Source organism: Pseudophryne corroboree, chromosome 2 (assembly GCF_028390025.1).
Source record: "Pseudophryne corroboree isolate aPseCor3 chromosome 2, aPseCor3.hap2, whole genome shotgun sequence".
In the NCBI taxonomy this organism is placed as follows: domain Eukaryota; kingdom Metazoa; phylum Chordata; class Amphibia; order Anura; family Myobatrachidae; genus Pseudophryne; species Pseudophryne corroboree.
This window is the reverse complement of record NC_086445.1, coordinates 522520903-522540799: the sequence shown is the minus strand read 5'-3', so window position 1 is coordinate 522540799 and position 19897 is coordinate 522520903. Positions and strand designations below refer to the sequence as shown.

General features: G+C 48.8%; 1 protein-coding gene across 4 annotated transcripts in view; it reads right to left on the bottom strand.

Annotated features, from left to right (window-relative positions):
- KDM1A (lysine demethylase 1A) overlaps positions 1–19897 on the bottom strand; it is a 111276-nt gene that overhangs the window by 83003 nt on the left and 8376 nt on the right. The gene's annotated exons all lie outside the window — the stretch shown is intronic.

The window sequence follows — 19897 nt, the reverse complement described above, 5'->3', positions numbered from 1 at the left end:
GAATATTCAGAATCCAACCGTGCTGGTGTAGCACCTCCTGAGATAGTGCTACTCCCACCAACAACTGCTCCTTGGACCTCGCCTTTATTAGGAGATCGTCCAAGTACGGGATAATTAAAACTCCCTTTCTTCGAAGGAGTATCATCATTTCCGCCATTACCTTGGTAAACACCCTCGGTGCCGTGGAGAGTCCAAACGGCAGCGTCTGGAATTGGTAATGGCAATCCTGTACCACAAATCTGAGGTACTCCTGGTGAGGATAGTAAATGGGGACATGCAGGTAAGCATCCTTGATGTCCAGGGATACCATGTAATCCCCCTCGTCCAGGCTTGCAATAACCGCCCTGAGCGATTCCATCTTGAACTTGAATTTTTTTATGTATGTGTTCAAGGATTTCAAATTTAAAATGGGTCTCACCGAACCGTCCGATTTCGGTACCACAAACAGTGTGGAATAGTAACCCCGTCCTTGTTGAAGTAGGGGCACCTTGATTATCACCTGCTGGGAATACAGCTTGTGAACTGCCGCTAGCACAGCCTCCCTGTCTGAAGGAGTAATCGGCAAGGCAGATTTTAGGAACCGGTGGGGTGGAGACGCCTCAAATTCCAGTTTGTACCCTTGAGATACTATTTGCAGGATCCAGGGATCCACCTGTGAGCGAGCCCACTGATCGCTGACATTTTTGAGGCGGCCCCCCACCGTACCTGGCTCCGCCTGTGGAGCCCCACCGTCATGCGGCGGACTTGGAAGAAGCGGGGGAGGACTTTTGCTCCTGGGAACCTGCTGTTTGTTGCAGCCTTTTTCCCCTACCTCTGCCTCTGGACAGAAAGGACCCGCCTTTTCCACGCCTGTTTTTCTGAGTCCGAAAGGACTGTACCTGATAAAACGGCGCCTTTTTAGGCTGTGAGGGAACATGGGGTAAAAATGCTGACTTCCCAGCAGTTGCTGTGGAAACTAGGTCCGAGAGACCATCCCCAAATAACTCCTCACCCTTATAAGGCAAAACTTCCATGTGCCTTTTTGAATCTGCATCCCCTGTCCACTGGCGAGTCCATGAGCCTCTCCTAGCAGAAATGGACAATGCACTTATTTTAGATGCCAGCCGGCAGATCTCCCTCTGTGCAGATCTCCCTCTGTGCATCTCTCATGTATAAGACTGAGTCTTTTATATGCTCTATGGTTAGCAGAATAGTGTCCCTGTCTAGGGTGTCAATATTTTCTGACAGGGAATCTAACCACGCAGCAGCAGCACTGCACATCCATGCTGACGCAATAGCTGGTCTAAGTATAATGCCTGAGTGTGTATATACAGACTTCAGGATCGCCTCCTGCTTTCTATCAGCAGGTTCCTTGAGGGCGGCCGTATCCGGAGACGGTAGTGCCACCTTTTTAGACAAACTTGTGAGCGCTTTATCCACCCTAGGGGGTGTCTCCCAACGTGACCTATCCTCTGGCGGGAAAGGGAACGCCATTAGTAACTTCTTAGAGATTACCAATCTTTTATCAGGGAAAGCCCACGCTTCTTCACACACTTCATTTAATTCTTCTGATGGGGGAAAAACTACGGGTAGTTTTTTCTCCCCAAACAGAATACCCTTTTTAGTGGTACCTGGGTTTATATCAGAAATTTGTAACACCTCTTTCATTGCTTAAATCATGCAACGAATGGCCTTAGTGGACATTAGACTAGACTCATCGTCGTCGACACTGGTGTCAGTATCCGTGTCGACATCCGCGTCTGCCATCTGAGGAAGCGGGCGTTTTAGAGCCCCCGATGGCCTTTGAGACGCCTGGACAGGCACGAGCTGAGAAGCCGGCTGTCCCGCATTTGGCATGTCGTCAAATTTTTTGTGTAAGGAGTCGACACGTGCACGCAATTCCTTCCATAAGTCCATCCACTCAGGTGTCTGCCCCGCAGGGGGTGACATCCCTTCTATAGGCATCTGCTCCGCCTCCACATCATTATCCTCATCAAACATGTCGACACAGCCGTACCGACACACCGCACACACACAGGAAATGCTCTAACAGAGGACAGGACCCACAAAAGCCCTTTGGGGAGACAGAGTGAGAGTATGCCAGCACACACCAGAGCGCTATATAATGCAGGGACTAACTGAATTATGTCCCCTATAGCTGCTGTTATATATACTGCGCCTAAATTTAGTGCCCCCCCCCCCTCTCTTTTTTACCCTTTTCTGTAGTGTAGACTGCAGGGGAGAGCCAGGGAGCTTCCTTCCAGCGGAGCTGTGAGGGAGAAATGGCGCCAGTGTGCTGAAGGAGATAGCTCCGCCCCTTTTTCGCGGACTATTCTCCCGCTTTTTTATGGATTCTGGCAGGGGTAATTATCACATATATAGCCTCTGGAGCTATATATTGTGGTATTTTTGCCAGCCAAGGTGTTTTTATTGCTGCTCAGGGCGCCCCCCCTAGCGCCCTGCACCCTCAGTGACCGGAGTGTGAAGTGTGTATGAGGAGCAATGGCGCACAGCTGCAGTGCTGTGCGCTACCTTGGTGAAGACTGATATCTTCTGCCGCCGATTTTCCGGACCTCTTCTTGCTTCTGGCTCTGTAAGGGGGACGGCGGCGCAGCTCCGGGACCGAACACCAAGGCCAGTTCCATGCGGTCGATCCCTCTGGAGCTAATGGTGTCCAGTAGCCTAAGAAGCCCAAGCTAGCTGCAAGCAGGTAGGTTCGCTTCTTCTCCCCTTAGTCCCTCGCTGCAATGAGCCTGTTGCCAGCAGGTCTCACTGTAAAATAAAAAATAAGAATTTACTTACCGATAATTCTATTTCTCGGAGTCCGTAGTGGATGCTGGGGTTCCTGAAAGGACCATGGGGAATAGCGGCTCCGCAGGAGACAGGGCACAAAAAAGTAAAGCTTTACTAGGTCAGGTGGTGTGCACTGGCTCCTCCCCCTATGACCCTCCTCCAGACTCCAGTTAGGTACTGTGCCCGGACGAGCATACACAATAAGGGAGGCATTTTGAATCCCGGGTAAGACTCATACCAGCCACACCAATCACACCGTACAACTTGTGATCTAAACCCAGTTAACAGTATGATAACAGAAAGGGCCTCTTAAAGATGGCTCCTTAACAATAACCCGAATTAGTTAACAATAACTATGTACAAGTATTGCAGATAATCCGCACTTGGGATGGGCGCCCAGCATCCACTACGGACTCCGAGAAATAGAATTATCGGTAAGTAAATTCTTATTTTCTCTATCGTCCTAAGTGGATGCTGGGGTTCCTGAAAGGACCATGGGGATTATACCAAAGCTCCCAAACGGGCGGGAGAGTGCGGATGACTCTGCAGCACCGAATGAGAGAACTCCAGGTCCTCCTTTGCCAGGGTATCAAATTTGTAAAATTTTACAAACGTGTTCTCCCCCGACCACGTAGCTGCTCGGCAGAGTTGTAATGCCGAGACCCCTCGGGCAGCCGCCCAAGATGAGCCCACCTTCCTTGTGGAGTGGGCTTTTACAGTTTTAGGCTGTGGCAGGCCTGCCACAGAATGTGCAAGTTGAATTGTGTTACAAATCCAACGAGCAATCGACTGCTTAGAAGCAGGTGCGCCCAACTTGTTGGGTGCATACAATATAAACAGCGAGTCAGATTTTCTGACTCCAGCCGTCCTTGAAATGTATATTTTTAAGGCTCTGACAACGTCCAACAACTTGGAGTCCTCCAAGTCGCTAGTGGCCGCAGGCACCACAATAGGTTGGTTCAGATGAAATGCTGATACCACTTTAGGGAGAAAATGCGGACGAGTCCGCAGTTCTGCCCTATCCGAATGGAAGATTAGATAAGGACTTTTATAAGATAAAGCCGCCAATTCAGATACTCTCCTGGCAGAGGCCAGGGCTAGTAACATAGTCACTTTCAATGTGAGATATTTCAAATCCACCTTTTTCAATGGTTCAAACCAATGGGATTTGAGGAAATCTAAAACTACATTTAGATCCCACGGTGCCACCGGAGGCACCACAGGAGGCTGTATATGCAGTACTCCCTTGACAAAAGTCTGGACCTCAGGGACAGAGGCCAATTCTTTTTGGAAGAATATTGACAGGGCCGAAATTTGAACCTTAATGGATCCCAATTTGAGACCCATAGATAATCCTGATTGCAGGAAATGTAGGAAACGACCCAGTTGGAATTCCTCCGTCGGAACACTCCGATCCTCGCACCACGCTACATATTTTCGCCAAATGCGGTGATAATGTTTCACGGTGACTTCCTTCCGTGCCTTAATCAAGGTAGGAATGACTTCTTCTGGAATGCCTTTCCCTTTTAGGATCTGGCGTTCAACCGCCATGCCGTCAAACGCAGCCGCGGTAAGTCTTGAAAAAGACAGGGACCCTGCTGTAGCAGGTCCCTTCTCAGAGGTAGAGGCCACGGTTCGTCCGTGAGCATCTCTTGAAGTTCCGGATACCAAGTCCTTCTCGGCCAATCCGGAACCACTAGTATTGTTCTTACTCTTCTTTGCCGTATGATCTTCAATACCTTTGGTATGAGCGGCAGAGGAGGAAACACATACACTGACTGGTACACCCAAAGAGTTACCAGTGCGTCCACAGCTATTGCCTGTGGATCTCTTGACCTGGCGCAATATTTGTCCAGTTTCTTGTTGAGGCGAGACGCCATCATGTCTACAATTGGTCTTTCCCAACGGTCTATTAACATGTTGAAGACTTCTGGATGTAGACCCCACTCTCCCGGATGAAGATCGTGTCTGCTGAGGAAGTCTGCTTCCCAGTTGTCCACGCCCGGGATGAACACTGCTGACAGTGCTATCACGTGATTCTCCGCCCAGCGAAGAATCTTGGCAGCTTCTGCCATTGCACTCCTGCTTCTTGTGCCGCCCTGCCTGTTTACATGGGCGACCGCCGTGATGTTGTCCGACTGAATCAACACCGGCTTTCCTTTCAGGAGAAGTTCCGCCTGGCTTAGAGCATTGTAGATTGCTCTTAGTTCCAGAATGTTTATGTGAAGAGACTTTTCCAGACTCGTCCATACTCCCTGGAAGTTTCTTCCTTGTGTGACTGCTCCCCAGCCTCTCAGGTTGGCGTCCGTGGTCACCAGGATCCAATCCTGAATGCCGAATCTGCGGCCTTCTAATAGGTGAGCCTTCTGCAACCACCACAGAAGTGACACCCTTGTCTTTGGTGACAGGGTTATTCGCAGGTGCATCTGCAGATGCGACCCTGACCATTTGTCCAACAGATCCCTTTGGAATATTCTTGCATGGAATCTGCCGAATGGAATTGCTTCGTAAGAAGCCACCATTTTTTCCCAGGACTCTTGTGCATTGATGTACTGACACCTTTCCTGGTTTTAGGAGGTTCCTGACCAGATCGGATAACTCCTTGGCTTTTTCCTCTGGAAGGAAAACCTTTTTCTGAACCGTGTCCAGAATCATTCCTAGGAACAGCAGACGAGTTGTCGGGATTAAATGGGATTTTGGAATATTCAGAATCCACCCGTGTTGTCTTAGCACCTCTTGAGATAGTGCTAAAGCTGTCTCCAGCTGTTCTCTGGACCTTGCCCTTATTAGGAGATCGTCCAAGTATGGGATAACTAATACGCCTTTTCTTCGAAGAAGAATCATCATCTCGGCCATTACCTTGGTAAAGACCCGAGGCGCCGTGGACAATCCGAACGGCAGCGTCTGAAACTGATAGTGACAGTTTTGAACAATGAACCTGAGGTACCCCTGGTGTGCGGGGTAAATCGGAACGTGTAGATACGCATCCTTGATGTCCAAGGATACCATAAAGTCCCCTTCTTCCAGGTTCGCTATCACTGCTCTGAGTGACTCCATCTTGAACTTGAACTTTTTTATGTAGAGGTTCAAGGACTTCAGATTTAGAATAGGCCTTACCGAGCCATCCGGCTTCGGTACCACAAATAGAGTGGAATAATACCCCTTTCCTTGTTGTAATAGGGGTACTTTGACTATCACCTGCTGAGCGTACAGCTTGTGAATGGCTTCCAACACCCTCTCCCTTTCGGAAGAGACGGTTGGTAAAGCAGACTTCAGGAAACGATGAGGAGGATCCGTCTCTAATTCCAACCTGTACCCCTGAGATATTATCTGCAGGATCCAGGGGTCTACCTGCGAGTGAGCCCACTGCGCGCTGTAATTTTTGAGACGGCCGCCCACTGTCCCCGAGTCCGCTTGAGAGGCCCCAGCGTCATGCTGAGGTTTTTGCAGGAGCCGGGGAGGGCTTCTGTTCCTGGGAAGGAGCTGCCTGTTGGTGTCTCTTCCCTCTTCCTCTGCCTCGTGGCAGGTACGACAAACCCTTTGCTCTCTTATTTTTGTAGGAGCGAAAAGGCTGCGGTTGAAAGGTCGGTGCCTTTCTCTGTTGGGGAGTGACTTGAGGTAAAAAAGTGGATTTCCCGGCAGTAGCCGTGGCCACCAAGTCTGATAGACCAACTCCAAATAACTCCTCCCCTTTATACGGCAAAACCTCCATGTGACGTTTTGAATCCGCATCGCCTGTCCACTGTCGTGTCCATAAGGCTCTTCTGGCTGAAATGGACATAGCACTCACCCGAGATGCCAGTGTGCAAATATCCCTCTGTGCATCACGCATATAGATAAATGCATCCTTTATTTGTTCTAACGACAGTAAAACATTGTCCCTATCTAGGGTATCAATATTTTCAATCAGGGATTCTGACCAAACTACTCCAGCACTGCACATCCAGGCAGTTGCTATAGCTGGTCGTAGTATAACACCTGCATGTGTGTATATATTCTTTTGAATAACTTCCATCTTTCTATCTGATGGATCCTTAAGTGCGGCCGTCTCAGGAGAGGGTAACGCCACTTGTTTAGATAAGCGTGTGAGCGCCTTGTCCACCTTAGGGGGTGTTTCCCAGCGCGCCCTAACCTCTGGCGGGAAAGGGTATAATGCCAATAACTTTTTTGAAATTATCAACTTTTTATCAGGAGCAACCCACGCTTCATCACACACGTCATTTAATTCTTCTGATTCAGGAAAAACTGTTTGTAGTTTTTTCACACCATACATAATACCCTGTTTTACGGTATCTGTAGTATCAGCTAAATGTAACGTCTCCTTCATTGCCAAAATCATATAACGTGTGGCCCTACTGGAAAATACGTTTGAATTTCTACCGTCGTCACTGGAATCAGTGCCTGTGTCTGGGTCTGTGTCGACCGACTGAGGCAAAGGGCGTTTTACAGCCCCTGACGGTGTTTGAGGCGCCTGGACAGGCATTAATTGATTGTCCGGCCGCCTCATGTCCTCAACTGACTGTTTAAGGGAAGATAAACCATCACGTAATTCCACAAATAAAGGCATCCATTCTGGTGTCGACCCCCTGGGGGGTGACATCTGCATATTTGGCAATTGCTCCGCCTCCACACCAATATCGTCCTCATACATGTCGACACCCCGTACCGACACACACCGCAAACTCACAGGGAATGCTCTAATGAAGACAGGACCCACTAGCCCTTTTGGGGAGACAGAGGGAGAGTCTGCCAGCACACACCACAAAGCGCTATATATACAAGGGATATCCTTATATTAAGTGCTCCCTTATAGCTGCTTTAATATATAATATATATATATATATATAGCCATTAATGTGCCCCCCCTCTCTGTTTTACCCTGTTTCTGTAGTGCAGTGCAGGGGAGAGACCTGGGAGCCGTCCTGACCAGCGGAGCTGTGACAGAAAATGGCGCCGTGTGCTGAGGAGATAGGCCCCGCCCCTTTTTCGGCGGGTTCTTCTCCCGCTATTTTTCCAGTCAGGCAGGGGTTAAATATCTCCATATAGCCCCTATGGGCTATATGTGAGGTATTTTTAGCCTTGTATAAGGTTTATATTTGCCTCTCAGAGCGCCCCCCCCCAGCGCTCTGCACCCTCAGTGACTGCCCAGTGAAGTGTGCTGAGAGGAAAATGGCGCACAGCTGCAGTGCTGTGCGCTACCTTATGAAGACTGAGGAGTCTTCAGCCGCCGGTTTCCGGACCTCTTCACGCTTCAGCATCTGCAAGGGGGTCGGCGGCGCGGCTCCGGGACCGGACTCCACGGCTGGGCCTGTGTTCGATCCCTCTGGAGCTAATGGTGTCCAGTAGCCAAGCAGCAAATCCACTCTGCATGCAGGTGAGTTTACTACTTTCCCCCTAAGTCCCACGTTGCAGTGATCCTGTTGCCAGCAGGACTCACTGTAAAGAAAAAAACCTAAACTAAACTTTCTCTAAGCAGCTCTTTAGGAGAGCCACCTAGATTGCACCCTTCTCGTTCGGGCACAAAATCTAACTGGAGTCTGGAGGAGGGTCATAGGGGGAGGAGCCAGTGCACACCACCTGACCTAGTAAAGCTTTACTTTTTTGTGCCCTGTCTCCTGCGGAGCCGCTATTCCCCATGGTCCTTTCAGGAACCCCAGCATCCACTTAGGACGATAGAGAAAACCTAATTATATACTTTCTTTTTAGAAGCTCAGGAGAGCCCCTAGTGTGCATCCAACCTCGGCCGGGCACAAAATCTAACTGAGGCTTGGAGGAGGGTCATAGTGGGAGGAGCCAGTGCACACCAGGTGACCTAAAAGCTTTCTTTAGTTGTGCCCAGTCTCCTGCGGAGCCGCTATTCCCCATGGTCCTTTCGGAGTTCCCAGCATCCACTAGGACGTCAGAGAAATATATATTTTTTTTTTCTTCAAACATCGATCGGGAACATTGCGTCCATCAGAACATCAGGAACAACACGGCTCTCATTTTGGGGTGGCTTGGGAGGGTTCATTTACACTCCCCAGCGGCTGCCATTGTCTGCAGCCGCTGGATGGGGGGGGGGGATCCTGCCGTGCTGACCAATCAGCAGTACTCGGCAGCACGGCAATCGGGAAAGGGGGGGGGGGGGGGAGAAGAGGGGGGCTGAGGGACCTTTCCGTCCCTCTGACAGCAGCAGCGGAGGGAAGTTTCTCTTTCCTGCCGCTGCTAACACTCTCTATCTGACTGGTCGCATCCTGTGCGACCAGTCAGATAGAGCACTTGCAGGCATAGTGCGACCATGCCAGGCAAGTGGTTAATTATATCAAAGGGATTTGGGATATTTGGAAGGATATGAAAGAATGTTCCTGGGAACCTGTGAAGAATGTTCATACTCTTTGACTGCTTCAGCATTTCTTTAATCAGAATCCCAACAATACTGTAAATTGCACTCAGGGGAATGGTGTACTGTCGCAACTCACCAAAGCATAGCTGGTTGATGTCTTGCAAGGTCCAAAGAGGCCCATGAGATGGCAGTCTCTTGGCGGCTTAGGTCTGCATGGTATAAGCACTTGGCCCAAAGATACTGTACAGGTCACAGTAGTTCACTACCATGGCAGCATGGTGTGCTTTGGAATTCTGCCTGCATCCATTTATCACAGCATATAATCTGTGTTACGCTGGCTCCACATTCACTTTGCCGATGACATCGTCATCTGCTGGCTTCCTATAAGGGCAATTACCAGTCCGTGCTTGTCTATGTCAGGAAGCTGGTGTTTCTATGCCTTGTTCCAGAGCTCTTATTCAGCCTAGTTATGTACCAAACTCTACCTGTACACAGGTGAAACTCAGAAAATTAGAATATCGTGCAAAAGTTCATTTATTTCAATAATTCAACTTAAAAAGGTGAAACTAATATATTATATAGACTCATTACATGCAAAGTGAGATATTTCAAGCCTTTATTTGTTATAATTTTGATGACTGTGGCTTACAGCTTACAAAAAACCCAAATCCAAAATCTCAGAAAATTAGAATATTACATAAAGTCAATAAAAAAAAAAAAAAAAAAAGGATTTTAAATACAGAAATGTTAGCCCTCTGAAAAGTATAATCATGCATATGTACTCAGTACTTGGTTTGAGCGCATTTTACATGAATTACTGCCTCAATGCGGTGTGGCATGGATTCTATCAGCCTGTGGTACTGCTGAGGTATTATGGGACACCAGAGTGCTTCAATAGCAGCATTCAGCTCTTCTGCATTGTTCGGTCTCATGTCTCATCTTTCTCTTGGCAATGCCTCATAGATTCTCTATGGGGTTCAGATCAGGCAAGTTCGCTGGCCAAACCAGCACAGTAATCACACGGTCACTGGACCAGGTTTTGGTACTTTTGGCAGAGTGGGCAGGTGTCAAGTCCTGCTGGAAAACGAAGTCAGAATGGCCCTGACCGAACCATCCGGTTTCGGTACCACGAAAAGGTTCGAATAGTAACCTGTGGTTTGCGAATGAGGAGGAACTGGCACAATGACATGTGCCTCCACCAACTTTTGGACAGCTACTTGTAGGGCAGTGCTGTCTGCCAGCAGGGCTGGTAAGCCCGATTTGAAAAAACGATGAGGAGGGAGATTTTGAAATTCCAGCCTGTATCCCTGGGATACAATATTTATTACCCAGGGATCCAGGCCGGACGATACACAGACGTGACTGAATTGTCTGAGTCTCGCTCCCACCTCCAGGCCGCGCAGTCCACCGTCATGCAGAGTACTTTGGCGTACCTGAAGCAGGCTTTTATTTCTGGGAACCTGCAGCGGCAGGTTTCTTGGACTTAACTCGACCTCCCCTAAAGAAGGTATTGGACGGTCTGGCCTTTCTAGGCTTGTTAGGCCGAAAGGACTGTGCTGCTAATGAAGAGAAGCATTTCTTCGGAGCAGGTGCAGCTGAGGGAAGAAACGGAGACTTACCCGCTGTAGCCATGGATATCCACGTGTCTAAAGCTTCCCCAAAGAGAGCCTGACCTGTATAGGGTAGGGACTCCACGCTCATTCTGGATTTCACATAGGCTGACCACTGTCGCAGCCACAGTCCCCGACGAGCTGAAACAGACATGGAAGAGATTCCCGCAGCCATGGAACCCAGGTCTTTCATGGATTCTACCATAAAACCTGCTGAATCGTGAATGTTGCGTAAATATAATTCAACAACACCCTTATCCATCGTATCCAAATCCTCCAGTAAGGTAACCGACCACTTTACTATTGCCTTTGCAATCCATGTACTAGCAATAGTGGGACGTAATATGGCCCCTGAAGCAGTGTACATTGATTTAAGTGTGTTATCAATCTTTCGATCAGCCGGCTCCTTTAAGGCGGTAGATCCCGGCACAGGTAAAACCACCTTCTTTGAGAGTCTGGACACAGATGCATCAACATTCTGCGGGTTTTCACATTTTTTTCTATCCTCCTCAGGGAAAGGAAACGCCACCTGTACCCGTTTAGGGATCTGGAATTTTTTCTCAGGGATTTCCCATGCTTTCTCAAACATAGCATTCAATTCCGTTGACGCAGGGAAGGTTAGCAAGGCTTTTTTATTTTCAGTGAAAAAAGCCTCCTCAACCCGCTCAGGTGTGGTATCATTACTATGTAACACATCCCTGATAGCCTCTATCAATTGCACCCCCTTTGCAAGAGATGCAGACCACCGCAACACATCCCCATCACCGTCTGGTGTTAGAATCGGTATCAGTGTCATCCTGCGTGACATACACAAGCGCACGTATGTGGGAGTATATAGCGGAGCGTCCCGAGGTACCAGAATCGGGGCATACTGCCAAAGAGTTCTGTAATACCTGGGTTGCAGATTCATTACTTGCAACCCTGTCAGAAATCTGAGAAACCCAAGATTTGATAGAAGAAAACCACTCAGGCTCCCTTGCTGGTATCTGTGCTAAACCAGTGCTATCCTGATTACATGGAATGGGATCAATCTGGGAGGACAAATCCTCTGTAGCATATGACACAGTGTCCCTGGACATAGCTAAAAGGACCCAAGAATGGCAAGAGAAACACAGAGATTGGAGCCAACCCACACACAGCGCTTTTTTACCAAAGGGAGACCCCTTTTCAGCACTGACTGTGTACCTTAATAGGATACACAGTCGTATTGCAGCCCCCCCCCCCCCCCCCCCCCCACACACTTCTACAACCCCCCAGTACCATTTGCAGATAGCTGGAGTTGCTGTGGAGGGACCTGATTCTCTTTGTCAGCGCTGTGCAGGCAGGAAAATGGCGCTGAACGCTGCTGGGTCCGCTCTGAGGAGAAGCTCCACCCTCAAAATGGCACTGTCTTCCCGCTCTTCATCAGATTATACTGGCCTGATGATTTAGTGCTGGCTGAGATCTGGGGACCCCGACAGGCTTCTGGACCAGTGTAGGGTGTCGCGCTGGCTCAGGGTGCCCCTCATAGTGCCGCACCATGTACCGCTGAGCCATCCCCGGAGTGCAGTTAATATTGCGCTCCTACCCTGCTGCCGCCATCTTCACACCGACCCCCCGCTTGCTAGGGGGGGGTCGGTATCTCACTCGCCACAGATTCTTCAGCTCTGCAAGGGGGTGGCGGCATGCTGCTGGGGCAAGCGGTTCCCTGTGGCGGAGAACGATCAGACCCCTCTGGAGCTCAGTGTCCAGTCAGCGGAGACAGTGGCTCAGTCCCCTAAGTCCCTCGCTGCAGGGAGGCTGTTGCCAGCAGCCTCCCTGTAAAAGCAATAGACTCTAAAAAATAACTTTTACCAGGAAAAAACTCAGGAGAGCTCCTAGCTGTGACCGGCTCCTCCGGGCACATTTTCTAAACTGAGTCTGGTAGAAGGGGCATAGAGGGAGAAGCCAGCCCACACTCTCAAACTCTTAAAGTGCCAATGGCTCCTGGTGGACCAGTCTACACCCCATGGTACTTATGTGGACCCCAGCATCCTCTAGGACATAATAGAAATGGAGAGGCCTCTCTTTCATACATTCGGGGGACCTTTTATATATGTGTAAACCATGAAAACAGGCATTTTGGGGGAATATCACACAATTATTATTTGACAAATAAGCACTTTAGTATACAGAGCCATAAAACAAAATGCATTCACTGTACAACCTGCATAAAATGTGAATAAAAAGGACATCAAGATTGATTAAATGTAATCATTTGAAAATAGGATTTTGATAACCTATCGGTAAATCCTTTTCTCCTAGTCCGTAGAGGATGCTGGGGACGACATCAAGACCATGGGGTATAGACGGGATCCGCAGGAGACATGGGCACTCTTAAGACTTTTCATTGGGTGTGAACTGGCTCCTCCCTCTATGCCCCTCCTCCAGACCTCAGTTGTAGGAACTGTGCCCAGGGAGACTGACATTTCGAGGAAAGGAATTACTTAAATAGTGGTGAGATATTTACCAACTCACACCCTCAACCATGCCGCACACATAGCATTCAACGTAACATATGACAACAGGCATGAACCAATTGCAGCAACATGCTGAAACCAAGATAACACAACTTGTGTAACTCTAATAACTAAACTGCAGGTAAAGTACGCACTGGGACGGGAGCCCAGCATCCTCTACGGACTAAGAGAAAAGGATTTACCGGTAGGTTATCAAAATCCTATTTTCTCATACGTCCTAGAGGATGCTGGGGACGACATCAAGACCATGGGGTCTATATCAAAGCTCCAGTACGGGCGGGAGAGTGCGGATGACCCTGCAGCACCGATTGACCAAACTTGAGGTCCTCATCGGCCAAGGTGTCAAACTTGTAGAACAGGCTTTTTCAACCAGTGTGCCGTGGCACACTAGTGTGCCGCGACCAGTTGCAAGGTGTGCCGCGGAGTCAGAGACGCTTCCTGCACCTTCAGAGCAACCTGTTGGCCCGGGCTCTACTTAGAGGATTAATCGTGCCCCGGTCGTGACCTATGCCTTGAAGACGCGTCAGTGTGACATCATAGGTCACAGCCACCACGTCTCACCAGCCAGCCCACCCGCCTGCATACACATCTTCCAGTTCCCACCCGCATACAAAACTTTCCCTGCCCACCACATCCACTCCTGCCCGACCACCCGCTGCTCAGTATTTGCTCTCCACTACGAACAACTGAGGGAGAGGGAGGACAACAGCTGACTGACAGGGGCTAATATTAGTTATCTTATTTCTCCTGTGTGGAGCAATAGGATTTATGTGGGGAGCACAAAGTGAATAATTTAATAGGATTTATATGGGGAGCAGTGTGATATTTTTTTCTGTGTAGGCCAATGTATGTGTGGATTTTTTTTTTTACTGTGAGGGCCAATGTGTGTGTTTTTTTTCCCCCCATAGAGAACTGATGGTGCGCCTTGGCAATTTTAAAATATTGTTCGGTGTGCCGCGACTTAAAAAAGGTTGAAAATCACTGTTGTAGAACTTAGCAAATGTGTTTGACCCTGACCAAGTAGCTGCTCGGCAAAGTTGTAATGCCGAGACCCCCGGGCAGCCGCCCAGGATGAGCCCACCTTCCTAGTGGAGTGGGCCTTTACCGACGTCGGTAACGGCAATTCAGCCGTAGTATAAGCTTGCTGAATCGTATTTCTAATCCAACGTGCAATAGTCTGCTTGGAAGCAGGACAGCCAATCTTGTTGTGATCATACAGGACAAAAAGAGTCTGTTTTCCATATATGAGCCGTTCTAGCAACATAGATTTTCAAAGCTCTAACCACATCTAGAGATTTTGACTCAGTGAATGTGAGTAATTACTGGCACAACAATAGGTTGGTTTATGTGGAAAGATGAAACCACCTTCGGAAGAAAATGTCCTCAACTCTGTCCTATCTTCATGGAAGATCAGGTAAGGGCTCTTGTGAGACAAGGCAGCCAATTCAGACACCTGCCTTGCGGATGCCAAGGCCAAAAGCATCACCACTTTCCAAGTGAGAAACTTCAACTCTATCTTTTGTAAAGGTTGAGACCAATCCGATTGAAAGAACTGCAATACCACGTTAAGGTCCCATGGTGCCACTGGAGGCACGAATGGAGGCTGGATGTGCAGAACCCCTTTCACAAAGGGCTGAATCTCTGGAAGAGAGGCCAATTGTTTCTGGAAGAACACTGACAAGGCCGAAATCTGGACCTTGATTGATGCCAATCGGAGGCCCGCCTCCACACCATCCTGCAAAAAATTGAGAAAACGTCCTAAATGAAACTTTTCCGTAGGAGCCTTCTTGGATTCACACCAAGATACATATTTTCTCCAAATACGGTGGTAATGTTTCGACATTACTCCCTTTCTGGCCTGAATAAGGATCCCCACCCTCGGGAATACCCTTCCTGGCTAGGATACGGCGCTCAACAGCCATGCCGTCAAACGTAGCCACAGTAAGTCTTGGTACACACACGGCCCCTGCTACAGCAGGTCCTCTCGAGGAGGAAGAGGCCGAGGATCTCCTATGAGTAACTGTTGAATATCTGGGTACCAAGCTCTCCTTGGCCAGTCTGGGGCAATGAAGATTGCTCGAACCCTTGTTTTTCTTACGGTCCTGAGTACTTTTGGGATCAGCGGAAGTGGAGGGAAAACATACACCGACGGAAACGCCCACTGGGTCACCAGTGCATCCACTGCTACTGCTTGAGGGTCTCTCGATTTGGAACAGTATCTCTGAAGCTTCTTGTTGAGACGAGACGCCATCATGTCTACTTGAGGAACTCCCCAAAGACTTGTCACCTCTGCGAAGACTTCTTGGTGGAGGCCCCACTCTCCTGGATGGAGATCGTGTCTGCTGAGGAAGTCTGCTTCCCAGTTGTCTACTCCCGGAATGAATATTGCCGACAGAGCTTGTAGATGTTTTTCTGCCCAGCGGAGAATTTTTGTAGCCTCCGCCATTGCCGCTCTGCTTTTCGTACCGCCCTGCCTGTTTATGTATGCGACTGCTGTTACATTGCCCGCCTGGATCTGCACAGGACGGTCTTGAAGAAGATGTACCGCTTGTTGAAGGTCGTTGTAAATGGCTCTTAGCTCTAGAACGTTTATGTGAAGGCGGGCTTCCTGTTGTGACCAACGTCCCTGGAAGTTTTCTCCCTGAGAGACTGCTCCCCAGCCTTGGAGACTTGCATCCGCAGTTACCAGGACCCAGTCCTGAATCCCGGACCTGCGTCCCTCTAGTAGGTGAGAGCTGTGTAACCGCCACAGGAGCGAAATCCTGTTTTTTGACGACAGGATCATCTTTCTGTGCATGTGTAGGTGTGACCCCGACCACTTGTCCAACAGGTCCCACTGGAATACTCTTGCATGGAACCTGCCAAACTGTATGGCCTCATAGGCCGCCACCATCTTCCCCAACAACCGAATGCACTGATGGATCGACACACAGGATGGTTTCAATATCTGTTTTACCATTTTCTGGATTTCCAGAGCCTTTTCCAGCGGAAGAAATACTCTCTGAACTTCTGTGTCCAGAATCATCCCGAGGAAAGACAACCTTGTCGTCGGTTCCAACTGTGACCTTGGGTAATTTATGATCCACCCGTGCTGTTGGAGTATTCGCAGAGAGAGTGTAATGTTTTGTAACAACTGCTCCCTGGATATTGCCTTTATCAGGAGGTCGTCCAGATAAGGAATTATATTGCCTCCTTTCTGGACGAAGGAGAACCATCATCTCCGCCATCACCTTGGTGAATACCCTCGGCGCCGTGGAGAGACCGAAAGGTAACATCTGGAATTGGTAATGGCAATCCTGAACCGCGAATCTCAGATAAGCCTGGTGAGGAGGATAAATGGGAACATGCAGGTAAGCATCCTTTATATCCACCGACACCAAGTAGTCCCCCTCCTCCAGACTGGCAATCACTGCCCGAAGTGATTCCATCTTGAACTTGAACCTTTTTAAGTAACCATTCAGATCCTTTAGATTTAGGATCGGTCTGACCGAGCCGTCCAGCTTCGGAACCACAAAGAGGCTTGAATAAAAACCCCTCCCTTGTTGTGACAACGGTACCAGGACTATGACCTGGTCTTGACATAATTTTTGGATTGCCGCGGTTACTGCTTCTCTTTCTGACGGAGAAACTGGCAAGGTCGATTTGAAAAATCGGCATGGGGGAATGTCTTGAAACTCCAGCTTGTACCCCTGGGACACTATTTGCAACACCCAGGGATCCAGGCCAGACAGAATCAAATCCTGGCTGAAGAGTCTGAGACGTGCCCCCAACCGAGCGGCCTCCCGAAAGGGAGCTCCAGCGTCATGCTGGGGATTTGGCAGAAGTAGGGGTAGACTTCTGCTCTTGGGAACCTGGAGCCGCTGTGGGCTTCTTTCCCCTTCCCTGCATTTGCGGGTGATAGGTCTTTTTTGCCGGTGCAGGCGCAGAGGGCAAAAATGTTGACTTACCTGCGATAGCCACCGAGACTAACGCATCCAGGCCATCGCCAAATAAGGCCTCACCTTTAAATGGGAGCGCCTCCATGTTTCTTTTGGAATCTGCATCCGAGTTTCACTGGCGAATCCACAACGCCCGCCTAGCCGATACTGCCATGGTAGCGGCCTGTGAACTCAAGAGTCCAATATCCTTCATTGCTTCCAGCATGTAGGCGGCAGCGTCCTTGATATTCCCTAACTTAAGGAGTATCTCATCTTTATCAATCGTGTCAATTTCTGATGACACGCTTTCTGACCATTTTTCAATAGCGCGACTCACCCATGCGCAGGCAATAGTGGGCCTAATCAGTGTACCATTGGTAACATAAATGGATTTCAATGTCGTTTCCATTTTGCGGTCTGCCAGTTCTTTAAGAGAAGCCGTGCCAGGAGCAGAGAGAATTACCTTCTTTGTCAACCTGGAAAGTGCACTGTCTAACACAGGGGGTGACTCCCACTTTTTCCTGTCCTCAGCCGGGAAAGGGTAAGCTATGTGAATCATTTTGGGAATACGAAATCTTTTATCAGGATTCACCCACAGGGGGGGGAACGTGACTTTGGACTTCTTTTCCTTACATAAATACGCCTTCTCCTGAGGTACAGGAGTGGTTTCTGTAACCTCCAACACGTCCCTTATAGCCACAATCATATATTGTATATTTTTTGCCAATTTATGATCTCTCTCTCTGGACTCACTATCGTCGACACAAGAGTCAGAATCCGTGTCGGTATCAGTGTTTACAACATTTGCAAATGGTCTCTTACGCCCGCATAAGGAATAACAGAATCCTGAAAAATCACATCTTCCACAGATTTTCTCCAGCATGCAGCCTTAGATTCAGACTTATCTAATCTACGGTTAATCAGATGCATACGGTCACGTATCTCTTTCACCCATGCAGGCTCTTGGTGTGCCGGTAGCGCCACCACATTACAACTCTGTGTCCCTAAAATGTCTTCCTCCGGGGAGGAACTCCCTGCCTCAGACATGCCTCACACGTGTACAGCACACCAACAGACACACTGGGACTTATTTTGGGGACAGACCCACAGTAAAATCTGTCAGAGGGACACAGTTTAGGAGCAGCCAGTTCACAATCCCAGCGCCAGTATTTCCTGTGAACACAGTATGTCCACAACCTAACAGCGCTTTTTAAATAGTAATATACACTATCAAATGCACCACAATCGCTTTGTGCCCCCCCTTAATAGCACCCTGTACTTGTCAGAAGTGGAGGAGAGGACCAGCGTGTTCTCTGCAGCCTGAGGAGAGAGAGAAAATGGCGCTGAGTAGTGTGCTGACTGCCCGAGGAAGAAGCTCCGCCCCCGCAATGGCACGTCCTTACACTCATACAAACACTGTAATATTTATACTGGCGGGGGCAGGGCTGTGCCAGCGGCAACTTATGCCCCCTTTTAGCCAGTTTGAGGTATTTTTCTTGCTGCCCAGGGCACCCCCCCTGTAGTGCCTGTGTGTGTGGGCAGCAATGGCGCGCTGCACTCCCGCCAGCCGCACCGCACCTCAGCCGTCACTTACTTGATAGAAGATCATTCTTCTTATACTCACCTGTCTTCTGACTTCTGGCTCTGTGAGGGGGGTGACGGCGTGCTGTGGGAGTGAGCATCTAGACACGGCTAGCGTTCAGTTCCCTTCAGGAGCTAATGGTGTCCTGTCAGCCAGAAACAGAGCCATGAAACTCTGAGGAAGTTGGTTCTGCTTCTGCCCCCTCAGTCCCACGAAGCAGGGAGTCTGATGCCAGCAGATCTCCCTGAAAATAAAAAACCTAACATAAGTCTTTTCAGAGAAACTCAGTAGAGCTCCTCAGAGTGCATCCAGTCTGCCTGGGCACATTTCTAAAACTGAGGTCTGGAGGAGGGGCATAGAGGAAGGAGCCAGTTCACACCCAATGAAAAGTCTTTAGAGTGCCCATGTCTCCTGCGGATCCCGTCTATACCCCATGGTCTTGATGTCATCCCCAGCATTCTCTAGGACGTATGAGAAAAGTAAATAAGATGTAACTAGTACTGTACTACAAAGTAGAAAAGCTGCAAGCTAATCATTTTGAGATCACCTTTATACATTTGCATATGTGATAAAGTAAGCTCAAACACAGGAATTTCTACCCAAAGACCTTTAGTCACCATTACGTGAAATTCATAATGTATTGTATGTGAAAGTATTACTACTAACTTAACTTTAGTTTTCTGGATATCAAACAACAAATACCACACAAATATGTCAAGCTATAAACTCAACTGTGTCTACAAGAGTATGCAACGTCACTGCTGTTTTCATTCTACCTCTGCTGACAGGATAAAGTCAGGATCCTGACACTACTCGACCCCGGCATCCTGAATAGTGTCACAGGCCCAGTGTCGGAATCCCGACCGTGGGATCCAAACGATTGTGTGCTGATTCGCAGGAGAGGTAAGACACGGAATTCTGAGCATCGGGATGCCACAGTCGGTATTCTGACCACTGGCATATCGATTCCAACCACTGCTGACCACATTCAAAGTAGCTGCTTGCAAATCAACGTTGATATTAAGTTTAACCAGAGCTAGTGCAGCAAATATAGAGCTGTTTAGTCTCTGCCCAAAGCAGATGGAAATATAACATAAATGCCACTGAGAATATCCATATTTATCCGTTGGGCAAAAAGTCAGGAGGCCCAAAAATTGAAAGTGCACACACAGATGATAAGAGGACTTCCTGTTGGT